This window comes from Antennarius striatus, chromosome 11 (genome assembly GCF_040054535.1).
Source record: "Antennarius striatus isolate MH-2024 chromosome 11, ASM4005453v1, whole genome shotgun sequence".
NCBI classification, from domain to species: domain Eukaryota; kingdom Metazoa; phylum Chordata; class Actinopteri; order Lophiiformes; family Antennariidae; genus Antennarius; species Antennarius striatus.
In genome coordinates, this window is record NC_090786.1 from 11,223,124 (window position 1) to 11,239,182 (window position 16,059).

General features: G+C 42.9%; 1 protein-coding gene across 8 annotated transcripts in view; it reads right to left on the reverse strand.

Annotated features, from left to right (window-relative positions):
- Positions 1 to 13,124, reverse strand: part of zmiz1a (zinc finger, MIZ-type containing 1a) — a 95,122-nt gene extending 81,998 nt beyond the window's left edge. For 6 of the 8 annotated variants that reach the window (XM_068326793.1, XM_068326797.1, XM_068326796.1 and 3 more), the window contains exon 1: positions 12,975 to 13,123. The gene's annotated coding sequence lies outside the window, so the exon portion shown is untranslated. Of the gene's footprint in view, positions 1 to 12,974 lie in introns of all 8 variants that reach the window. The other 2 variants (XM_068326799.1, XM_068326794.1) reach the window with 2 other exon arrangements.
- Positions 13,125 to 16,059: the final 2,935 nt, after the last annotated feature.

Sequence of the window (16,059 nt, forward strand, 5' to 3'; positions counted from 1 at the left end):
TGGGTCCTGCCAACTAAGTGTTGTAGGTCAATTATCCTCAAAAAATACAACATCCTTTATCTGATCTCAGGCTGATTTCCATCTGTGTGGGATTTATACTTAGTAAACAAGATGTTAGGATTTTCATGTTGAAAGAGGATTGGTGTCAAAAAGGGAACCCAGGAAACACAATATCCTCCCACTTACTTCATGTCAGTTCATTCATTTGCAAGAACAGCTTCAGATTCAGTGATTCAATAGTTTTGTGTAACTGACTGGTCTGTGGCCTGGTGTCTATCTGGGCTTGCGCTAGCCATTCGCCACTTCGCAATAGGCGAAGTAAGTTCCAGATTGGCTACAAGGTTTTTAGACTGTTTGTAGTCTTAGACTTTTGATACCTATGACCGGCAGGAATAACCAGCGATGCATGTAAATATGAATTCACCTCGCTTGCTATTTTTCATGCCTTTTTAAATTGAAATGAAAAATCATGCTGAATTAAATAAAATAAACTATGGCATACCAATGGTGTTGGTGGTGGTCAAAGTTAAAATGTCTTCTAGTCTATTTAAAACTTACAAGTAAACATTTAGTAATATTTTGTATGACTGTATCTTCACATAGTGAATGCAAGTTTTCAATTGTTGAATCTCACATTCATACCTGCATGAAGTAGGACAGAAATAAAGATAGTTCAGCTTGAACTGTTGACTTTAGTGTATTTTTGTAGGTAAACTGAACGGAAGATTTTGTCCTCAGAATGCACCAGAATGCAGGAAAACAACCCCATTTTCTAAAACATTTCCCAGGGGAGGCCCCCCGGACCCCCCCACGCCCCCCTGTAACGAGCGTTGGTCGTCCGCCCGTGCACCACTGTCTTGGACACAGAATGTGGCTTTTTGTGGCTTGTTCAATTCCTTTACACTGAGCCACAGTGGCTTAGTCATACTACCTCCTAGTGCAAGCCCAGGTCTATGAAACACATCTATCGCTTTACTGTATATCGAAGAACTGAACAGATGTTTTTGTGTTACTCTTCCAGACCTCTTCCAGAATTGCTGAGTTATTGCTGACTATTTTCAAGAACACACCAGTTTAAAGAGCTTTTATTTCAGGTTTTAGGTCCCTACCTCTCAGACGGCCCTTAGTGCCTTTTACTTGAAAAACAGCTTCCATCACAACAATCCATCACAGAGCTGTTGTAGCCTTCCAGCCTTTGTAAATCATCGCAGCTCTACAACCGTATGGGGTTTTAGTTGCACGCAGGGACAACAAGGAGCATTTAAGAAAACATTCCCCAAAAATGTGAAGGCTAATAGTCCAATGCTGAGAAGCTGCACTGTCACAAAATCGGAATGGCGAATACGCAGATACCAATGTGAAAAGATGGATGTACAGGTGTTTAATAACTCTCTCATACTGTGACATGCATAAATACTGAGTGTATAATGACAGATTAACTATCTCAAACATGCCTCTGCCAATCAGCGTTTATCAATCAGTGATGTGAATGTAAGGAATTGGCTTTCCAGAAAGCAGGAAAATCATTCACATGCAGAATAAAGAGCAAGTCCTTTGTTGTTAATGCACCACAATGTGAGAAAACACTGGTAAGGCATTTCATTTCCACTCACAAAGGTCTGAGCTGAGCATTTACCAGTGTTTTCATTTGGCATGAACTCACCTCAACATCAATAGATGTCAGAATACTGAGTGGGATCGATACCCAGCCATTAATCTCTAAAGAATGTAAGTGAAGTATCAAACTTGGCAGCCAATGAGCATGTCAATCCACAGTTAGACAACTGAACAGCCACAATTAACATCCTTTTATTCATTCTGTCATTGGTATTGTCATTAATGACACTGCCCCAGGCACAGAGATCCAGTTTAACTGTCAAAAACCTCCTTTCAGATTGTCTGAGCATCACAGCAGCTGACAAACCGCCTGATAGAGCCGACATTTCACCCGACCCGTCAGTCAGAGAAGAGCTTTATCATTAAGACGTGGGACACTGCCAGCCCGGTTTGGCTTGCTGGTACAATAGTCCAAATGACAGAACCTCCAAACAGCTTAATACCTTGGCATGTGCAGAGCTGTGTGTAGCGGGAATGTTAATGAGAGGTCGAGAAACACGGAGACCCAAACAGAGATAGAACGCTCAGATCGTCTCCCACGGCATTTGGACTGATGATAGCGAGCTCATGTGAGCCTGACACTTCACAGATCGGATCGGGAACACTGTGTGATGGAACCCTGTCCTGACGGCCGTCGTCTGCCGTCAGGACAGGGATAGTCAGTAATCCTACACCGCAAGTGCATTTCATTGATGAAAAATCATTGGAACTTCTTTAAATTGGACCTATTCTGGGCTTGCGCTAGCCATTCGCCACTTCGCCATAGGCAAAGTAAATTCCAGATTGGCTACAAGGTTTGTGTAGCCACAGTGGCGTTCTTATTTTTACGGAAAAAAGGCTCAAACTTACAACTTTTTCGCTCGCTACTTCCGCTAGCGAGCGGCGCTAGCAAGAATAGCGCCGCTATTTCCGCATGCCGACGAATTTAGCCGAAGCATGCCGACGGAAATAGCCAAAGTGACCCGAACGCTCCCGATCATTAAATATGCACTCGGGTCATAACCTCCATTCGTCCAATGAAAAACAAAAATATTGTTTTTTTACAAACTGAACCCGCGAATTGGTGTAAGACAAGGCGAGGACGATCGATCAAAAGAATCAAGTGTTTTATAGTAGAGTTTGTGTTAAAGTCCTCGATAATAAGCAAATGGTGAATGCTGAGAGGGGGGAGGAGTGGTGACAGAAGGTAAATTAAAAATATTATCAATACTTGTTTGTAGTCTTAGACTTTGTTCCCTATGACCAGCAGGAATAACCAGCGATGCATGTAAATGTGTATTCACCTCGCTTGCTATTCTTCATGCCTTTTCAAATTGAAATGAAAAATCATGTTATTGAATTAAAAAAAATAAAATAAACTATGGCATACCAATGGTGTTGGTGGTGGTCAAAGTAGAAATGTCTTCTAGTGCAAGTAAAACTTACAAGTAAACATTGAGTAATATTTTGTATGACTGTATCTCCACATTGTGAATGGAAGTTTTCAATTGTTGAATCTCACATTCATACCTGCATAAAGTAGGACAGAAATAAAGATAGTTCAGCTTGAACTGTTGACTTTAGTGTATTTTTGTAGGTAAACTGAACAGAAGATTTTGCCCTCAGAATGCAGGAAAACAACCCCATTTTCAAAAAAATTTCCCAGGGGGAGGCCCCCCGGACCCCCCCACGCCCCCCTGCAACGAGCGTTGGTCGTCCGCCCGTGCACCACTGTCTTGGACACAGAATGTGGCTTTTTGTGGCTTGCTCAATTATTTTACACTGAGCCACAGTGGCTTTGTCATACTAGCTCCTAGTGCAAGCCCAGCTATTATTACAGTTCTTTTTATGTATGTATTTAAAAAAATTATAAAAATTTATTTCAAGGTTTGATTAACTCCTCAAATTTGCTGACACTTATCCAGTGCATGAGAGTTGTGAAAAAACTCTGGAACTCTCATCTTATACAAACCCCAGAAACAAAATTAGTCTAAGTCTGAATTTCAAGCTTAAAAATTGAGTAGACAAAAAGTTCCGCAACAAAAAAAAGCGTCACTTCAGCGCTTGACTATTGTGTGTGGAAGGTTTTGTGAGTACCAGATAAACACTTTTGGAGTTACACTCCAGAAATAAAGGTTACAGACAGATAGGGCGGGGCAGGGCAGATTCCTACATCATCCTCACTTTCTCAGCAGCATGGAATAACAGGGTATACAGGGTAAAGATGGATGGCATTAAAAAAGGGATGAGGGGGGCAGAGGGAGGAGGAAGTCGGATGTCACACCGCACTGACTTCATCAACAAGACAAAATCTACTCTGTCATGTTCCTGTCAGACAGCAGCCAGTTGGATCAGACAGTAACACTACAAGTTCAGACGTACCTCAACCTGTGACTCCCACCCTAATGAACCCGGTGGGGGGAACCTAACTCGCACTTCACCTCTGCTAGTCCTCTCTATCCAATGTGTGAACGTATGTGAGCATGCTGAATAATGACATATTTGGCTTGCATCTGAATCAACAGTAGAAACTAAAGGATGGTGTTCGTACCTCCACACAAGACCTAACACATGACCTTTGCAAAGCGAGTCTGGCCTTCCATATTTTGGCTTTCAAGAGCGACGCACAAAAAAAAAAAAATCAACTGAGAAGAGGGAAGAAGGAAGCTAATTATAGCCTCACAGCAGGATGGCCACAAAACAAACTTGATTAATATCATTGTTGGGAAGGCACAAAGGAAACCTGCTGCCTCCCTCCTATCTGCCACAATCCAATAGAGAGGCTTTTAGCCTTCGTAATGATTTACAAAGTGACAAGTCAAACAGATTTACTGTGACAGCCTGAAAGGGACCAGCACGAACACCATTACTGCTCACGTGACCAGACCTCCCAGCGCTCCTCCTACCCCCTCTTTTCCTGCGACACCTCCCCTCTCTCTCCTTCCGCCTATTCTGGGGGACAACTGAGATAGAGGCTGGCTCACTCAATGGAGGTAGGCAACAAGCTTATTCAACCCCTCCACTCCCACCTACCCCCCCCCCCCCACACACACACACACCCAACACGAGCCCACTTCAAATAAACGGGGAAAGCTCTGCTTGGTGGAAGTCAATTACTTAAAGCGACAGAGTGCCCTAGATAAGGATACGGTCATGGAAAACTTGGGTGTGAACTAAACACTGATACCTTTGTCCAAATCTAACGCCGCCACACAGGCTTTAACAGATTTAATGAGCCATGAATGCAAAAATGAAATTTTTAGCTAAATTGGAGCTGCTGACATAATTTCTGCCGGAGTCTCAGCAGTGGACACTTGCTGCTAAAAGAATTGTTAACCTATAAAAGAGCATTATTAAAATTGGGGGAGGGGGGGTTAAGGGACTGATAAAACAAACTTTTCCTTACTATTACTTCTGAATAAAGGATGTACTCTGGAAATATAGAGCAAATTTCTGATGGCGTAGCATCAGTCCCTCCAGGCCTGAGATGCTTTGTCTTTTGCTGTCATCATTTGTTTCCTTCTCCTTTTTCTGGAAGGTGAAAACACCTTGGCTGTTCCAAGCTTTGAAAACAGAGACACCCCTAAAACTATCAGAGCTGGCGTCAGAGAGATGTGTGTGTGTAGAATTCTCAAGGAGCAAAGACCCTCAGGGAAGGCAGTTTCAGTCCCCCCCCCCCCATTCTGGCTTCCAAAAACAAAGGAATTCCAGAGAAAATCAGGGCAGGACCTCTCCTTGAGCCGGCACTGCTGCTGCTACCCCCACCTCCCTCTGTCTGACTCACACAAACACACAAACACACACACACACACGCACACAAAAGGTGATTTCATGCAACCATCAATGAGACACACCTCCTCCGTTGTTATACAACCCCAACGATTGGATATCCAAGGAGACATGACAAGGAGAAGACGATGGCTCTGTGTGTGTGTGCGTGTGTGTGTGTGTGTGTGTGTGTGTGTGTGTGTATACGTCTATGTGTGTGTGTCCAAATGTATTTCAAGTCCGACGTGAAATGTGTGATGTCCACAAATGAATCTCTAACAATGTCACACGTACCATTCATCTCCCACTGGGCAGCCAAGTAAAGGTTAAAGAATAGCTGTGATAGCAACACGTCCACAACGTATAATAACTGCATTAGCTGCTGCTTATGAATGTAATCTGAAGTAAAGGGAGCTGCTCAAGAATAAAAACCAAGTTCTTGAGTTTAAAAGAGAACTGTTAGGAAGTTACACAGAAAACCGTTAATTAAAAACCTTAAAGGATCATACAAAGTAGCTCAAGAACATAAAAATAAAACAAATGTGTACAGCCACGGCTAGTGTGTAGTATTTTAACATTTAGACCAGGTTAATCATCTTAAGAACCATCCTCCCACCGCATTTCATGGAAACTGGTTCAGCAGTCGTTGCATAATCCTGCAGGTAAACAAACAAAACACGAACATGGGTGAACACATGACCTGTTTGACGTAGGTAATAAAAGGAGCATCAGTTCTGGATCTGAGGACATTCCCTGCCTTTTCCTCACCCTGTGATCCTCCTTCCCGTTTCACAGTGCAGTCAATTCTACAACGTGTGTATTGGAAGGGTACAAAATGCACTAAAAAAACTCCTTTGTAACAGTTTTAAGTACTACAATCCACACAATCTGTGTGCACAATCCAACTCAAGAATGGAAATGAATGTTTTTTACTTATTTTACTCAAGTGCATAATATTTGAGATTAAGAACTTGCCATCTTTAAACATCATAAAATACAAGGACCTTAGCTGTTTTGTTAATAACGTTCACGACATAATTAAAAAGCCTTGGGAGACAATGATAAACATTGTTCTGAGGCTGATCCCTGGCAAGCTCCAAGCAGTGTATCATTGCTGTCTCCGGAACACACACGATTAGCCTGGTCTCATTACTGATATGATAAACGACAGCTTCCACCGTGGGTTCGGTTTAGCAGAAGGACATGCTCGTAACACTGGAACGTTGAAAAAAAAAGTGGTGAAACACATTGCCCTGATAAACGAGTTAAATGGGTTATCTGTGGTATGGCTGCAGATAATGTTTATGATCGTTGTGGCTCAGGTCCACAGCCAGTAACCTCCAATCATACGCTATAGCTGTGGTCACCAACTTTTACATCTGCTTCACTTCTCCTCACATCCCCACCTTCTCTGTCTGCTCTCTCTCTGTCTGTAAAGTTAATGTCGTGGCTCAGCCCGGCCCACAAGCCCATCTCTCTTTACTGCTGATGTATCCACACAGAGGTTTAAAATATGCCTCTTTATCTGAGCCGCCCAGGCGGGAAAATGAAAGGGATGTCAGTCCTCAGAACCCTGGGAAAGCGCCTGGCTCCATCCGCCAGTGTCAAAACCGTAGGGAGGGCATCAAGCGGGCAAACACACTGCATGGCAACAGACTTCCTCTGTCACAGAGCAATGTCAAAAAATCTATGAGAAAACAGTCTCTGTAGGATGGAGGAGCTCAAGATCACATCATGTGATTTCAGGGGTTCTTAATGACAACAACTGGCTCCATTATCAAAAATCCCTGGTGAAGGATCGAGTGTGCAGCCTTCCTCTTGTCCACATAAGTATTTCTTTACATGCATTGCACACCTCTGCAAAACTACTGAATGTTGTTCCACCAGCAACCACATTTCAACAATGACACCATTCATGTGGAAGGTTTTGTTAAAGCAGATATTGCTCGACTTCTTTTCCCTCCCAGGAACAACATTACAGGCAAAGAATAAAAGCTGTCCCTTTGCATTAGCAAAGATAATTTACTTAGTCTGAAAACTAGGCAGTATAAATGCCCCAAGGCCATATTGGAGACTGTTTGACTGTCTTCAGAAAAACTGCCATCACTCTTCATCTGCCACCAGAAAATCCACTTCACTGTGAGGAACAACAGTGGCGACTAGTTAAGAAAGTGCTTATAGCACAGATTACATTTTAAGCACAGCTTGTGGTTTACTATCTTTAGTAAATGATTCATTAAAGGCTATAAAGTAGAAAGACCATTCTGAGTTTAGGGTGACTAAAGTGTACGTAAAATTAATCTGGGATCCTCTGAATCCAAACGCACTCATGGCGGACTTAATGACTCCAGCCAAACTAACAATGAAGGTATGAAGGTGAGATTTTAAAAAATGTGCGGTGAAAAGGCAGCATTCTGAGACTACCTGATGAGGCAGCAGAAAAACTGGATCTTCTTCTTGCCTCCAACAATCCTTGGCTTTCTTTTTTGCTTTATATTGTGGAGAAAGTAACATGTAGCATGTAAACACGACGGCACCAAGGGCCTTCAAGTTTCTTGACAAATCAAAGACAATTGGTCACCACCATGATATTATTATATTTCACCATATTAAAATTCGCAGCATTACTGTTTATTGGCTTTACATTAATATTTTACCAAACAGAGATCATTTGGATGAAGACTACTATCAACTAACACGTATTTCCATTAAGGCTTAAATTATCATTTTGGAAACCAGGGCTTGGCTGCCCTGTTAGCACGTTTAGAAAAACCCCTGCAGCTGCAACAGTTCTCTGCTAGACTGGTTGGTCTAACCCTTGGCATGAACTGTAGCAGCGGGACTGCCTCACATGAGTGGTTGTCTGCTGAATGAACTCATGCAGGACACAAAGAAAGGTGTGAGGACCTCATGGAGGAGGCTGCCATCTGCACTACGGTATCAGAAAAGACGAGTCAAACAACCAACGAATGACTACCGACTGTACTTACAACTCAAAGAGGAAGGGAGAGCTACGGGGTTGGGGGGTGGGCAATTTACACACACTGAAAGCACACAGTTGGAGGATGAAGACAATGAGTTTGTTTAGCTTAAACAGGATTTACAAGCCAAACAGACACACGCCAACGCCACCCGCTCAGACACATTCTATCTCTTTTACTCTCCCTCACTCGTCCTCCCTCCTCGTCTGAGACAGGTTCTGTGAGGATTTCATCAGTGGTAACACAAAAAAAGTGAGGGTAATTGGTTGCGATGGTGAGAAGTCTTGAGTGCAGGCAGCAGCAGTGGGCGAATGGATGGATGGATAGAGGGAACATTTTGTTCCTCCTGTGCCGGCTCTGACTCTCATATTGTTCCTGGGGAAGCTGAATGTCATTTATGATTCAAGGGCCCCTGCCTCTGGGTGAATGGGAGCAGGACATGGCCATTGTGACATCCCCTGCACTCATTTCTTAAGGAACGTCAAATCAAACATGCACAAGACGGTGACAGGGGCACACCAGCAACAGTCTCACCCTCTCTCACCCCTTTCTCTCTTGCTGTCTTGTCTCAGGACAAAAAAAGCACTTAGAGGACTGTGACCCCCCAGGAGGAGCTCAGAATTTTAGTCAGCACTCTCCAAAAACATAAGTTGATGCTTACTTTGTAAAATACCATTTTTAAGAGACAGCTGTCTACAACAGAATGACTGGCCCAGCCACACATTGTAAAGGTCTAGTTGGGGAACTCACCTGAGGCATTGTGAGAGAAAAAGAATAAACTATTTCTGAAATACTTACATATTCATGGAAAAGTTTCACTAACAATAAATGTTGCTAAACTGCACCACCCTGTTTCACATAACAGCCCAACAGTTTTCTATGACAGATCTCCAAACACAGGCCTGCCTCCATGACTGACATCTAATTTCAAACAGCAAATACAAACTTTGCAAAACACAGCTTGCAAATTATATTTATGATAAATAAATATTGTTCACTGATGTACCTGGCAAGCTGCAACTTCTGAACAGATACCCCTGGAATGTTTTAATTCACTAGCCAATCATTTTTCATGCTTACATTGAGGCAATTCCTTGTACGTGAACAAAGCTAGGACTGTAACAGACATATGCAAAGATAAACTGTGACGTTGTTGTTTTCATAACCCAAAAATGTGACGTAAGTTAACTATTTTTGGCTTAAACAATTGTCGTCTAAATGGACCATTGGTTTTTCATTCAAATGTTGCATTTGAAAATAATCCAGATAGCATTTACTTAACTATCATAGCAATTACAGAAACAAATAAACAAACATAATTTCTGGGGAAAATAATATTCATGTTTGCAGCTTTTAATTTCGAAGGATTGATCCAGATTCACAAAGACACTCTCAGATAACTAAGGAGCTTAAGACAGACAACAATTCAGCCACAAGTCGGACCAAAGTGCATGTTGTGCAGCTTGAAGCACTGTTACCTCCTGTCAGGTGACAGGAGGTAACAGATTCAGCTCAAACTTGCACATGTCAGGTTCTAAAGCCCTCTGAACCCTCATTCTGGAAGTTAGACTCTCTTAGGCAACAGTTCTGTTGGGTTATTAAAGGACCAAAATAGGCACATTCAAAAACAAAGGCTCACTCCAGATGAAACGTGATGACAAGATAAACCACAAGTTAGAGAGAGAGAGAGAGAGAGGGAGAGGGAGAGAGAGACAGAGAGAGAGACAGAGAGAGAGAGAGAGACAGAGAGAGAGAGTGAGAGAGAGAGAGAGAGAGACAGAGAGAGAGAGAGACAGAGAGAGAGAGAGAGAGAAAGACTGACTTCTGCTTGGGACAGGAGTGGGTTGGTTGGAGCTGATGTGGAGACACCAGACTACAGGAATCCATGTCAAGTGAATAGGCAGCGAGTATTTCACAGCGCTGCTCAAACCAACACCAACAGTTAGATGAAATGTCAGGCTGTCAAAACACTGATTAGCATTTGCCAGGTTTTAAGCACTTAGCAGGCTGCAGCTGTGCTGACAAGCTGTTAACAGCGGCAAACACTGAGCAACTTGGTAAATTGCTGAGTAATAAAAAGGTAATTACTCAGACTCAAGTGAGTAATTGTTTTTACAGTATATACTTCTAATCCGTATTTGCGACGCTTCAGTATTTGTAAGAATAATCGTCCTGAAAGCTTTGGAAGAGAATAGCTGGCACATAAAAGATGTTGTTCAAAGTTATGATAACTCTGATTTTTATGAGATATTATAGTAATCCGTCTCATTTGGTTTAGGGAACAAACATATCATTGAATACAAACATAGATCATCTATGTATCCTTGCTTTCCCAACATACTTAGGGCATCATCTCCCTCACATTGCGGCGTGGAGAGGGCCAGACAATCCCGTCTCAGTGAGCACACTTGCATTTGCACCCAGCCTTTAAAACCTTAATTTGATTTCCAAGTGAGTCTACTGGAGCCTTTAGCCTGTTTAGTGAATCAGACACTCTTCTGTCTCGTCTCACAGCCTGTCTGGCTGGCTGGTTGCAAAGAGGCCCCATGAGGGACAACAGAAGGAAAGAAAACTCAGGCACACACACACACACACACACACACACACACACTTTCAAGTTTCAAACAGTTGCAGATGGCTTCCAATGCCTTGCTCCCTTTCTTTCACATTTGATCAGGCAACCTGTGATTGAGCGTGTCTTCCTTTCATGTCTTCGTGCTTTGCTCAGATGACTTGACGGTGCTTCGGTTCATTGGGGGGGAAACATAAATGTCGAACAGCACTAATTAACGTGGTGGTGTGGCTGACAAGTGTTGCTGCTGAAACAATTTTATTACATCACCAATTAAATATCAACAGAGAAAGAAGACAATGGAAGACTGCACCCTTTCCAAAATCTGTTTTCTCTTCCATGACTTTCAGGGAGTGGACACGATTACAAGAACACTTGCAATGCTTTTGCAATAAATGTTGGCTTTATTACTTTGTCATGGGTAAATATGCCATTTCTTGAGAAATGTTTAGCTGCAGATCAGATACTGTTTATCTACTAGTTCTCAAATAAAAATCACAAAGTCCCTCCGCTCTTCAACAGTAGCAAAGCAGTGCTTCTAGAAACACTTCTGTAACTTCAGCACCTCAAGAATGAGGGTGTTTACACCCCGGTTTTAAGTTTAGCGGGGCACACATTAATGAAAGAGCGCCACTCTCCACCTCCTCCTCTTCCTCCTCCTGTTGGGAGCCCCCTCTCTTCTTTGCTCTGGCACGGCTGGCCCCACATCCAGATGGGAGGAATTTTTACAGGGAGGGTCAGCCAGGAGGCTGCACTGAGTTGTGCAGCTCATCCACACTGAACCCCAGGACAGTTTATAAAATGTGGTATGATATGGATTGTAACTCAGGTGTTAAGGGTGTGTGAGAGAGAGAGCGCAATGAAGGTTTGAGTAGCTGAAAATCAATAATGTGGACAGTTTACATTGTAGTCACACCTGAATGTTGTCTAACAGAAGTGGCAATCATAGACTGCAGGACCGCAAGCAAAAAGGACCATTAATAAAAAAATGTCTACAGACACAACAAAGAAGAGACTAAATGTTGCATTACATTTAGCAACCTAACAGATCTGCATCCAGTACATAGTTACCTTCTGATTTATTTTTATATTTACATTTATGCATTTACATTTATGCATTATCCCATTAAAATTTTCGTTGTTGTTGAAACTTTTGTCTCCTCACTGCCATCTTGTGGACGCACCAACGCCAACTTCAAGAGAGTATGTTAACATACAGCCCCATAAACGTGCATTGTAGATGGTCATAAATAAACTGTATGGAGTGTTTATAACTGCTACTGCAAAATGTGCCAATATGAATGGCTTCCAGTCCAAAATGATTCTGGAGGGGCTCAAACATTTGCCTGGTTTCCCTTTCCAACCTCTGTCTACTACAAATATAGTCAGGGTGCATTAAATAAACTGTGTCGGCAAAACATTGTTCAGTTAGTTGAATGGCATGAAGGACCCCTGGGGGTCCCAATGACTCTGCATAGGGGGGGCACTGATTGGATCCAATCCCCTTGAGGTGTTACCAGTGTACCAAGGTGGTAAATGTCAGGGAAGCTGCGGTCCTTGTTCAACAGGACATTAGAGATTAATTTAAGGACATGCGTGTTAATTGCATTAAAACAGGTTCCTGACTTAGAGCCCTGAACACACCGGAGTCCGTCGACACTGGCCCCCCTGAGCCAGGTGTCACACATCCAGCACAGCATCAACCAGCAGCTGATGGGGAGCCACAAACACCTGCAATCACTGAGTTACTCGCAAATTCCTGCCTTCAGAGTGTGTAGACACCAGTTCATGCAGACACCGCCGGAGCGCAGCTCGTCCACTCCAGACACAGACGCGGGGAAACACAGAACACACAAGCCGGGATAGACGCGCTTCGGGGCGGATCAGACATCCAGGACCTCCCGCCCGCCTCCCCTGACACGAGTTCACCAGCGGCTGTTAGAGGTTTCCAGGAGGTCACCCTATTGTTAGCAGGTATGTCCGTCCAAACCCCATCTTGAACAACCCACACAAACGTTTAGACAACAACAACAAAAATAACCGGGCGCGAAACTTACTTTCAGCGAAGACCTCAGAGGGGGATCCGCGGGTTGTTTCTCCACACCGCGTGTTTACGGCGCTCTCCAATTCACAAAGACGACTCGAGATCCGCGGAGACGCTGTGAGTGACTGACTGAATCAACTACCGTACAGCACGGCAAGTTGAAGTGTCAGATTACACTGGCTATTCAGTTACCAGCGAGGGCCCTGCGCTGCGGTCGGCGTGAAAATGCGACCTAGATTAAGGCGGAAGGACACAGAGTGCGGAGGTGTAACTACGCGCTAATAGGCTGCTAACGACACGCGTTACTGGAGCGGAGTGCGGCTCGCGGCTCCATCTATTGTCTGCACACACACACACGCACACACACACACACACACACACACACACACACACGCGCACACACACACACACACACACACATCGACTGTTAACTCAACAATACTACGGGTTTTGTTGTATTTTTATCCCTTCGTTTAAGATAAAAAGGAATAAAGTCACCACGAATTTAAGAAGCTGGAGCCAGGATGTGTTTTATCCAGTAAATGTAATTCTAATAATAGTTATTTAATGGAGCTTTTCATTAATACGTATTATTATTCATCTCGTAATTATTTAACCACATATTTATCAATTTTTATTACAGAGCAGTGTTTCATCTTTTTTGATAAAGCTCTAAATGATAATAACAATAGCCTTTGGTATTGAATCATTTTATTTTGAATCATTCTAAAAGTATCTAATTATTAATATTTGATTCTATTGATGAAAATGACCCATACAAAAAGTAATAGATAAACGACAACTGTTAGTGTCCAATTAAATTTTCACATTATTTATATTTGAATGCCGTATTTAATTTCACTTTATTTAACCATTTTGCTCTTAGTCAGATTGTCGGATCAATCAGTCTGTCTGTCTATCTATCTATCTATCTATCTATCTATCTATCTATCTATCTATCTATCTATCTATCTATCTATCTATCTATCTATCTATTTTTTTATTTTTTTATTTATTTCAATTTATTCATTTATTTTTACGAATTTTATTTTCGCTTTTGTGCTCCCCCTTGTTCAGCAGTTCACTATTCCCGCATCATCATATCCTGCACGTCTCCCAGGAGCGGCCCACTCCAGCTGATCTGTTGTCGGTGCTCCGGGTTTTGCGGATGGCCGCTCTCTGGTGGAAGCTTCGGAATAACAAAGACGTGTTTGAGAGCAGCGCAGGATGGGCTGAACGGTGACGTCAAGGAACAATGCTCCTCTCCATAGACACGCACACACACGCACGGCGCTGACACGCACGCCAGACTGCCCTGTCTTCCTAGTCAGGCAGAGCTGAACTGCGCAGAGAGGGCTCACAGGGCATCCAATAGAATCACAAACTCCTCATGCGCACAGGATTTACTCCTCTTTTTTTTTTTTTCCTCCAAAAAATATAATTAGAATTGCAATGACGGGACAAACCAGTCTGCAAAAAAAAAAACTATGATAAAAAGCAAAGCGTTACAGGCTTGTGTGTGCTTTCTACAAAGTCAAACAGAAGCTCATCAATAGAGGTGAGAACGTCATTAGTTCTGCTGATAGATACGTCACAGTTTACCTTCACGTAATTTCATCAGCATAAGGTTCAAATCCCCCCCCCCCCCCAGCAGCTACTAAGACAGGCTGCTCTCCCCCTTGAAGCAAAGGAATTTAGCTTCTTAGCTTCCTGCCTACAGGCCTCCTGACAATGATGCAGTGAGAGTCTGAACCAGCAGCAAAGTGAGGGGGTGGGTGTCTTTATCTCAGCTTCTCAAGGACACCCCAGCCCCCTGGTCGAAGCAGTTCTCTGTACTGATGGGGGACAAATGAGGCCAGTGACATCACCAGCTCTGGCAGTCACTCATTTTTATTTCGGGAAGGGAGGTGTGGGGTTTAGGGGGGGTACAAAGCTATAGCTGTGAAGTCATGATTTTTCTTTTTCTTCTGCTTCTGGAAACAGCTTGTCCACATGACCTTTGTCCTGTCAATGTTTTGTTATTGATGTTTTTTTGTGTCGCAATAGGAATATTGATGTTGACCCTGTGATTTGTATAAGACACATCCTGTTTGCAGGCTTTTTAAAAAATCCTCAGGGATTCGTGTCAGACAATGTCAGCCTTTTTGTTTCAGTTTAACGGGAGACGAATAGAGGTTCCTTTATTGCTCTTCTTCTCGGAATCAAATGCTGACAGATCTATTGTTGGCTGTTGCCATGATAGTTTTCAGTCTTATCACAATATTATATGTTCTGGATCATCCATCACATTTTTGTTTAATACCAACTTAAGACGACAAGGCCTGTCATGGCTGTCAGGGAGCCGACTGCCGGTCAGCTCACTCTCCAATTTCTTAATGTCAGGAGTCCTCGTTTTCAGTGAGAAGCTCTCTAAAATAATACAACCAGCTGGCTGCCAACAAGATGGATGGATTATAGGTTGAGTGACTTCAGCCTGACTTAGCTCTCTGTATAATTTCATACCTGCAGTCCTTCAAAGGACTTAATGAAAATATTGAAGGAGAACACAGAGACCTCTGAATGAACATGCGCTGACAAGGTTAATGGATCACATTGTATTCATGCATGTTGAATCAACATATGAAAACTGTTTTAATTTAAGAATACAATGACGATCATGGCCCAACTTGAACTCTGACTGGAGCTGTGCTGTCCTGTGGGCCGGCTTGCTGGAGGAGTTGTAATGGTGACAAGTGCTCTCTCTGTGGAGGCAGGAGAAGGAGGGATGTCTGCTGCTGTGGTGCTACGTAGCGACATGATGGAGGGACACTTTCACTTATGCTGACACCAACTCCCCCAGTCACAGAAAGGTGTGATGTTGTTTACAGTGCCACCCTGTTGTCGGCGTTATGAGGCCCTGTTGCTCAAAACACCACACTGACATATTAATTTTTAAAAATCCTATAAACATGAACACAGACAGACTGACTGATGCTGCGTTTCCTGTTGGTTTAAAAACCTCTGGCACTTCTGACCAGCGTTTTAAAAAGAAACTCTACTGATATATATTGTGTTCAATAACATGAATAATTACACAATAATACCAACAGGAGCAACAA